The sequence below is a fragment of the Pezoporus wallicus genome, unplaced genomic scaffold (genome assembly GCF_028554395.1).
Source record: "Pezoporus wallicus isolate ANWC-B61680 ecotype Strahan unplaced genomic scaffold, APGP_CSIRO_Pwel_v1 contig_6665, whole genome shotgun sequence".
NCBI lineage: Eukaryota > Metazoa > Chordata > Aves > Psittaciformes > Psittacidae > Pezoporus > Pezoporus wallicus.
Window position 1 is genome coordinate 1,356,193 of NW_026636967.1, and position 9,972 is coordinate 1,366,164.

The following is a 9,972-nucleotide window of genomic DNA, read 5'->3' on the forward strand; positions in this document are numbered from 1 at the left end:
TCCATGCCTCCCTCATCATCCGTTATTGGTCATTGCTGAAGACAGGCCACCTTACCATATGGACTATTGGTTGATCTAATCCATTCCTGCTGTGTGATCTTTTGATCTACCTGGGTGTCTCCTCAAGGCCTCTGAAAGAAACAAACCTGCTGGTTGTAAAAACCAAAAGCCCCTGAAATGGGTTATTATCACTTAGTTAAAAACATAGGAAATGAAGAATCAAAGGCCAGCTTTCTAAGTGAATAAAGATCATCAATAGCCTCCCTCAGACATCTGTGCCAGGCATTGTTTAGGTCTTCACTAGGAGACTGACTAGAGAGGTGATAGGGTTTACCGGTCATCTTCAATTACTCTGGCAAAAAAGAGGAAAGCCAAATCAAGAAAAGTTTTCAAAAGGCTCTTAGAACAGCAACTTAACTGATACTAAAATAGTAAGTGAAATTCAACAATGATGAATAATATTACATGAGGCATACAGGAAAAACAGTCCAGGCTTCACTACTGAATTCCAAAACCTTACAAGTTGAGAAGTTATAATGTATACATTTATGAAATCTTCACATCATTGCTCCATAACAGTCAAAATTAAATCATGTTAGGAATCTTTAGGAAAGGAACAGAGTGGAATAAAAATCCCCAAAGAGGTAATTACAGCACTGTATATAATTATAATATCCCTACATCTTGAGTGTTATCTGGTGCTCTGATCCCCTGGCTCAAAAAATATCTGAAAGCTCTAGAAAACTAACAGAGAAGGACAGGAAAGCTTCCTTGCATCAGAGGCAGGGAAGAGTATTTCAGGCTTGCGGAAAGGTATGAGGCTGAGATTCATAAACTATGAGTGGAATAGAGAAAAATTCTATGGGACTATTATGTTACCCCTCTATCAGTATCAACGGAAATGTCTCACGCCCAAGGAAAAGAAACAAACTTTCCATCTCCCAAAAACTTTACATGGTTTCAATAAAACATGTTTAAAGATTTGAAACAAGGTGTTCAGGGTGGCCAAAAAGTTGTGTGGGTTAAAAATATAATTGGGCAAATTAACTAAAGAAAAAGCCAGCCAAGGCAAATGATTGCAAGAGACCGTAGCCCTGCTTGGAAAGTTCTTGAAACAGAAATTGGTAAAGGCCTGGAAAGGATGCTTGTTAACCCTAAACATTTACCATCAGAAACAGCATAGAGATCTGGACTGAATTTTGGGTTGACCTAGTACAGTCATTCATATGACTCAAGATGTAATAAAGAGTAACAATGCATTGCCCCCTTATTCCGGGGGGGCTGCTGTCAGAAGACTGGAAAAGCAGACCCTTCATACAATGGCAGCTGAATTCTTGCCCAATAGGGTTGCATGCATTTTGACAGCAACATCAGTGCATCAACACATCAACCTTTCTCTTGGATAGACTCATTAGTGCTGAGCAGTCAAGATGTTCTCTACACAGGAAAAAAACATCAGTCACTTGAGATCTCACAGGTTTCCACCTGCAGTATGAGAACTCACATTTTTAATATGCGATAATTGCAGGCTTTTTGCTGTTTCTGTAGCTAAAAGTCCTGAAAAGAGGACCTTTCCCAGTATGTGGGGAATAGAGATACTCCTACAGACTGCTTACATATCACCCTTTTTCCTCCTCTTTCTTTGTAATTGCCATCTCCAAAGTTAACTATATTTATTTGGTTTTCAAAATTGTATCAGTAGGTGTTTTCATTCATGTCAAAAATAAAAGGCTACTGTGTTTCAATATATGTTTAGCATTAGTCAGACATTACTGCTGGCAGCAATGTCACTTGCTGATTTCTAATGTTTGTGTCCTAATACCAAAGAAACAACAGTTAGAGTGGAACCAGACAACTAAAATCAAGAAATGAACAGCTTGATTAACAGCTAAACACCTCACTGGAACTCTGAAGAGATGGCATGTAATATTTATGGATTTAACATTGTGAAGTAATTTAGGTAACCAATATTTAGAAAAATAGAACCAGCTTACAAAGCACATATTATAAATCAAAGATTGATTCTACTTGACATAAGCCCATAAAGAGCCAAAGTAATGGCGCAGTTAAATCTTGATGGAATAAAATGTGTCCTTCCTGTATTTCTATTTATTTTGTTCTTTTTTTGTTCGTGAGTAGAGGAATAATTAGTTGCTCTGGGATTTTATTCATTCTCTTAATCTTTTAGTTTGGGTTTTGTTTTTTTTTTTTTTTGTTATGAACTGAACTTTAAGGGCTTTGTCCTGTTGTCATTTTTGTGCAGCAATTAATTCATGATATCTAACACACAGCTCTGAGAAGAGGCTGGCATCCTTGATGAATCAAGGAAAAAGGACATAATTCAGAATTATGTCTTGGACTAACACTAGCTTCTGAAGTCTTCTAATTGCAACAGGCTACAATTAATATAATTGACATAATTTCTTTCACAGAAAGAGATGTCCCTTTAGGAACTATGGGCTTAATTCAGCCTCAGATACAACTTATTCCTGTGTTACTACAGCCACAGCACAGAAGTTCAGGTAATGCATGTGACAATACAGCTTAGACAACTCCTCTATAAGTTCACAGAAAATTCCAGGATCTCTGTTGGCTTGGAGTCACAGCTTCCAATTGAAGTAAGATGGTCTCCATTTATTTTAACTTTCCAGCAAATTTTGCCTTCCCTTTGTCCTATAACCACTATCTTCCACTGCAGTATGTGTGGGTGAATGATCCAATACCAAAATTATACCCCTTTCCGAAGCTTTCTTACCACAGAGAATAGTCCAGTTATTGCTATTGCCTTCCACAAGTCACAGCTGCTTGCAAATGCCTAATCAACCATGTGGCAGAAACTGGCAGGCTATAAAGAGAATAGCTTCAGATTAGGTACTTTCCCCAACTGAGGTTCACCTGATTGGACTACAGGACTGCTGAAGCAAAGGCAGTATTACCTGTCAATACAGATGGAATCATTGGACTTCCAAGATGTAAAACAAAGAGTCTTGTGGGATTTTTCCTAAAGTGTTAGGAAATCTTGTGTGCTGGTATTCTCAGGTGAAGTGGATTACAAACTTTGTAAGTTTTTCTTTCTTGTCTGTGTATATTTGCCATTTGTTTCCTAGCAAGTTAAACTGTAAGCAAAAAGACCACTGACTGCGGAATGGGGTAGAGATTCTTCATTTAAGCACCTGCCTTAGAAAAAGAATGTAATTTGACTTGATGTGTTAGTCAAGTGTTTGCTCTGTTTGTGGAACTCTTATATACAGCCTGGGCTTTATTAAACCGATTTTCTTATTCATATATACATGTCTGTACTCACCTTTATATACCAGGAGTCAATCCTTCACAAAATGACTTTAGTGCTGCAGAGACAACTTATGTTAACTGAGCAGCTGGCAGTTGTTCAGCAAAGTATGTATCTAATAATAATGTTCAGATTGGATGAAGAGCTTTGCTTATAGTGGGCTCTGGCAACAGTGGTGGATTTGAGGCTTAAGAACACATATGTTTTTAAATGCATGGAAAGAATGGCAACAAAAGTAGATATAGTGCTTGTCACTCATTGTTGCATGGGCAACTTAAATTGATATTATCTATAATAAGCCACTATGGTCTCTAAGTCACTTTGGAATAAGGCCTATGTGAAAGGAAGACTAAGTATTTCTGTTTTTTTCCTGTGTCTGGCAGAAGTTTTTAATTTCTATCTTTAAGCTCAGCTTGCTGACAGAAACTTGTACAACCCTGTCTGAGCTAGCGCTTGGTCTGCAGCTGTGCTGCTCCACAGACCTATGCAGTCCAGGATGATTAAAAGCAGGTTAAAGGAGCTGAAAAAATGAAAAAGCCATTGAGCATTGCATTGAGCTGCTGGCAGCCATGGTGGCACTGCTTTCTTGCTGCCTTATGCAGCTGGAAACAAGTTTGGACACGTCTATATTTGCTACAGCAGCTACCTCTATGATGCAGGCAAGCAATGAAAAATTGCTTCTGGAATATGCTGAGTTGGTGAGCAACCATTATAGAAAATGAACAAAAATTGCATATAATGCCCAAATATTTGTCCTTTGTTTTTAAATGCTTTCAGTGTTAACTTACTTTCACCTGTGAACGCTCACACTTGTAACACTGACTTGCTGAGGTTCATTTATTGCAGTCCTTGCCAGGCAAAAGCACCTAAGCTAAAAACAAAGCCTGACTTGCTATTTTGGTCATAGGCATATGTTATTGACCATGCCAGCAAGCAGACTTTTAAGTGTTGAAATCATGCAGACAATATTTACCTGTAAAAACTCTTGGGCTGTATCCAGTGTTACTTACTTTGCCAAGCTCCAAGAATATATGACAGAATAAAAATAATGGAGACAAGAACATAGTTGGAAAGTGCATGGTGAGGATGTGTAGGAGGATGGAACGCAGTATTTTCTTGACTAGGGCCATGGCTGATGCTTGCAGTTGGAAGGAGCTTGTGATTACATTTTGAGAGCAGAGAAGAGATAGCTGTATTCCTCAGGTGGCTTTCTCCATACTATCTTATCTGCCTTTTTTTTTTTTTTTAATTGTGACCCTAACACAAGAAGATGTGAGAGAGAAAGCCAGTAACTGTTCAATAAAATAAAAATCTCTAAACTCTCTAAGCTTACGTACATCCTCTTCTAGTCCTTACTATGTCTATTGCATCTATGTTTGCTCAACTCGTATAAAAGCATTTTCTTTTCTAATCCCCTGTTCTTCCTTCTAGTGGTAACAGGATTTTTATCCAGTATCTCCTTGGGATTTTTTTTGTTTTCCTTTCCATGCCTTTATTGGTTGATTCCAATGAGTATATTTATTGCAAAGATTTTTTTCTTATTATAAAATTGCTGCAAAATCCACATCAGCCTGTCATGTACATAACACTGTCACAGATGTCATGATGTTACAATGTGGCTTATTTACATGGATAAAATTATTTTAATTGGGCTATACTGTTACAGTGAAGTTAGCATGTCAATAAATGTTCCCATATAGGCACTATTTTCCAATAATCAGAGTTTTCTACTTCTAGGTCAGTTTGCTGAGAAATGGCTTAAACAGAATCAGAAATTAAGTTCTACAGATACTTCTGAAGGGGAAATTTTACCAGCATAGTTAATATAGGGGACTTCAAGAGGGAATAATATCTCTCAGTACTTGTTTCTCACTTTTAAAGTGAAGGTAATGTGAGGATGCAGCCACTTGATTGAGAAATGCAATGCCAGGGAGCAGCAAGACCTGGCTGCTATGTGAGGCAAAGGGAGGGAGCCAAGGATGCCAGCCAGAATGGCAGTGCCTTTCTTTATGAGGAACACAGTCTTGCAGCGAGTGAGGTGAACAAGCTGGTGTCCTGGCAGTGACCAGGGTCATCTACTACCTGGTGGTCTTTAATTAAGGAAGCTCATAATGATGAGGTAAGATTGAGTCAGAGTTGGGAATTAAAATATGTGAGTCAGGATCAGTAAAGCAGATGGCAGGGCACAAAAATACCTGCAATGTGGCTAATGTGAGGCCAAGGACAAGTGCCTGAGCTTAACAGTGGGTTGGAAAAGATGTTTTCGATGACAGTTGTTTTAGAAACAAATAAAAATTTATCCTGATGATTTTAGTGGCAAGCAAAGCAGTCAAAGTCTTTGGTCTTTCCATGACAATAGAATAGATGTGGCAAGATGTATATTTCTCCATGTAGGAAATACAGACCATTCGGATTGGAAATACCAAATATTTTCTGTTTGGGCATTTTCTCCATCATATGTCATCCTTCAAGTGTCCCCCGCTTTTATTTATTCTTACCTCCTGGCTGCAGTTGAATGCACTTCAGCTGAGTTTGTTAACTGAAGGGGAGACCTGGGGATGTGTGTGAGCTCATACTGGGCAACAGCATGAAGAGGAGGAAAATACGAGCCAGGGATTGTTTCAGGCAGCAGTGAATCGCAAGCTCCCACTGCTTGGAGCTACCCTGATGATGCAAGGCAGTTGTAAATCCAGTATGTTCAGTCTGCTAGCTGCGCATCTGGCACAACATAACAAAACAAAGAAACCAGACAGCACAAATGAATCTGACCCCCAGAGCTAAAATTAGCTGTTAGTTTACTCCTAACAGCTTGTGAAAGCCTTACAGTAGCATTTTCTCTGGGATTCTTTTTCTGCTCTTGTCTGAATGCCTCCATGCAAGAAACTAAGTGCTTTCTCAGACAGGTCTAGTTGAAGACTACATGCCACCAATATTTCATATTTGAGAGGTGTGACTGTCATGATCATTTTGAAATCTTACACTTACTATCATGGATGTAGGAGGGAAGGGATTAGGGAAAACAGACTTGAAAATCCATTTAGTCTAAACCCACAGACAATTTGAACAATGGTAATTGTATGGGTCATTCATATAACCCATGTAAAGTGGGAAAAGAGTTCCTTCAGTGTTCCTTCCACAACTTAAATTGGTTTTTCTTTCTCAAGCTCAGTACCCTAAAACTGAAATTAAATGTTTTGCATTGGTTGTATTGGGTGAGGTGTTGGCAGCAGGGGGGTTGCAGAGACCTCTGAGACCAGGAGCTGCCTTGTGCCAGTCCCAGACAGTTCTGCAGGAGGACCCATGCAGTCACTACTGAGTACCTCAGTGATGCTGGTGGCATCTTGCAAATGTACTTAAGAAATGGAGAAAACTTGCCTATACAGTGAGGGCAGAGAAAAAAAAAAAAGTGTGAGAAACCGCCCTTCAGTACCCAGGTGTGAGAAGGACGAGGGATTGCACTGCAGTCCATGGAGAGACCACAGTGGAACAGATGTCCTTGCAGTTCACAGAGGACCTGTGCTGGATTGTGTCTTGCAGGAAGCTGTAGCCCATGGAAAGGATCCATGCTGGAGCAGGGGAAAGCAGCAGCAGAGAAGGGCTGTTACAGACTGGCCACATTCCCTTGCCCTGCTTGGGGATGAGGAGGAGAAAGAGGAGTTGGGAATGAAGTTAAGGCTGGGATGAAGAGAGTTATGAGAATGTTGTTTTAGTTTGTCTTTGTTTCTCACCACTGAAATGCTTAATTGGCAATTAGTTAAATTAATTTTCCCCAGGTTGAGCCTGCTTTGACTGCAAAACTAATTGGTAACTGATCTCCCTATCTTTATCTCAGCCCTCAAGCCTTTTCATCTTATTTCTCCCACACACCTGATCCTGTTGAGGAGGGGGAATGAGTCAGTGGCTGGCTAAGGTCAACCTGTATTTAAGGAGTAATTGTATTGTAAATACAGTTAAGACTTCTCTCAATGTGGTTTGTACCTGGAAATCTATGTAGTGATATAAAAAAATATATTTTTTTACTTTTTTTTTAAATGGGTTTTTGTGAAGACAAATCAGTTTTATATGTTTTAAAATAAACTTTGATAGAATTTAGAATATAACAGTTTCAAAAGAGTTCATGTACCTAGGAAGCTTATCACATCTGCAGTCTTCAGTGGCTAAGGATCTGATTCTCTTCTTGCTAACATCAGTTTCCCATCACTGAAGTGCCACTCCTCTTATAGAAGATGCTTGTCTTGTAAGTGGATATGAAGATGAAAGATAAAGGGAATGTTATGTTTTTCATCTAAAGAAGAAAGGTTGCCAAGTGGAAAAAATCACAGTGTCAGGAAAATGTCCCCTGAGGTCTTTAAGAATGAATCATGATATTGTAACAAATATGTATTTGCAAGGGTTAATATATGCCAAATAATATAAAATTCCCTCCTTCTGCCACTTTAGCCTCCCTAAGAGGCCTGTGAGGACTTTGTTTTGGAAAGCTGCTTGTGTCCTTGTCTTCTGCTTTTCCAAAGTACAGGTATTTAAATTACTGTTTCTACAGAATTGTTCGTTTGTTTGCTAGCAGATGTGCAACACTTGCATGAAGCAGAGGTCTACATAATTCTAGAGATGAAAAAGCACTAGCTCTGGAAAGAGCACCTGAGGCTGGCAGATCATTTGAGCTGACAGCATGGTGTAGCAGATGTCTCTGACTATATTTCTTAAATACTTGTACTATGAAGCCAGCAGTTGTTGTTGATATATACCAGATGTTTATATTGTGTATTGTGGATAAGATCTTTAGGTGAGAAAATAAGGAGAGAAGGAAAACTGAGAAATATTTTTTTTCCCATCCTTATTTTAAATCATCATTGTATTTCCTGAGTGAAAAGCAAAGCAGTTCAGGAAATTCCATGCTGCACTGACAAATTTTGATCAAGAAACCACCCAACCACTTTAATCATCAGTTGAAGACTTTGAAAAGGCTGTATAGCTGTGTCCACTATATGGAAAAGTTCACTTTATCTAACTCTTCTTGTCACTGTGCATGACTCATTTACAACCCTTTTTGTGACTAATCCATAATGGTTCTTGACCTTAATTTTTTTCCCCAGTGGCTTTCACTGGTTTTCTGTTTCTGTTTTCCTGATTCTGTAAGGGTTACCTGTGCTGAAGTCTGAATGGTGGCTCCTGAAGTTACCTTGTAGAACTGAAGTTTTTACGTCATGCTGTCCCAGACATCCTAGTGGACTGAAAATGTTAGTAATCTGAATATAACGAAGGGACATAATCTGTGGTTTATTCATGACTCCCCTCCTTCGTGGTATTTCTCGCACCATGATTATGTGCATGCTTATCTGCAACAGACAGCTGTCAATTTAAAAAATGCTTCATGGTGTAATTGTCAAACATCGCAGTATGGTATGGCAAAGGTTTGAAAGACCACCAGTTAAGGTTCACTATAGATTAAACAAGCGTGCTTTCTAACACATTCTGAAGGGCTTATGGAAAACAGGGCTGCTTTCTTTCATAGGACACCAGAGAATGTGTGATATTTCTTTTACTGTGAAACAACAAGTCAAAAGGGATTCTAAATGTTAATTTAAAGCATACATAAATGTAAATTCCTGCTTCTTGGTGATCCTGATAGATATGGGCTTTGAAGTTTGGTCAATGTGGGTCTGAGGAGCTAGCTGGCTTTGCAAGCCACGTGTATGAAAAAAAAAAAATAAAATTGCTGTTAGACCTGAAGCAAGACGCATGTGAAATATGTGATTGTTTCTTGGATGTTACAGTCGGGGGTCAGCATAACTCTGTCCATAAATGAAATACTTACATGAGACCCCATTTCTAGATAATACCTTTTTACTTTCTCAGCATGTCCAATCTTAGATTGGTCTGGCTTGTACTGTCTTGTTAACTGGTACTTTGTAGTGTTTTCCACCTTTGAACTACCAAGTCAAAGAAAGCTCATCTTTAAAAAGATGAAATCATTGCTTTTTCAAAATGTGACTTGAGTACAAACTGTAAAATCCTTTTTGCCAGAGACTTCTCCTGTTCCTTTCAGAAGGGTGATATTAAAGTGAATGCTGAATGCTCTTGCAATTTATTAGCGCATCCAAAAAAAAGAGTTGTTCCTATTTTTAAGATATATCACTGCAGTATGATTAGACTCCAATTTTTGTATCAGGTTGTGAGTAGTGTTTGGCTTGTAAAGAGAGCTAGAAATAGATGAGACATCTCACTGGTACCTGACCATGGCCTGCAAACTTTACAGGAATAAATGGACTCTGATAATTGCAGCATCTGACTCCTGTAGGACCAACAAACAAGTTTCAGAATATAAGCAGTTGTAATTTAAGATATGAAGAAAGTTTTTTTTAAGCAAGATAATGCTTAATATCTGAAAGCAGGGCAGATATCAAACACTGGCTCACAGGTGAAGAAACACTGCACATAAAACTTCTAGAAAGTTAATGTATGAGCTGAAATGTTACTTAAACCCACTCAAAGAGAAGTTATAATGTTTTCTAAATAGCAGATTTTGGAGCATGCCATTTTGCTAATTTTAGACTTTATTAGCTTTTGGGGACTGTGAGAATCATGCTGTTGTAGAAAAACATGCTTAAACCCCAACATCTTACATTTTATTCAATCTTTTCCCTAATTTAAGAAGAAAAAAGGAGCTATTACTTATCTGAACA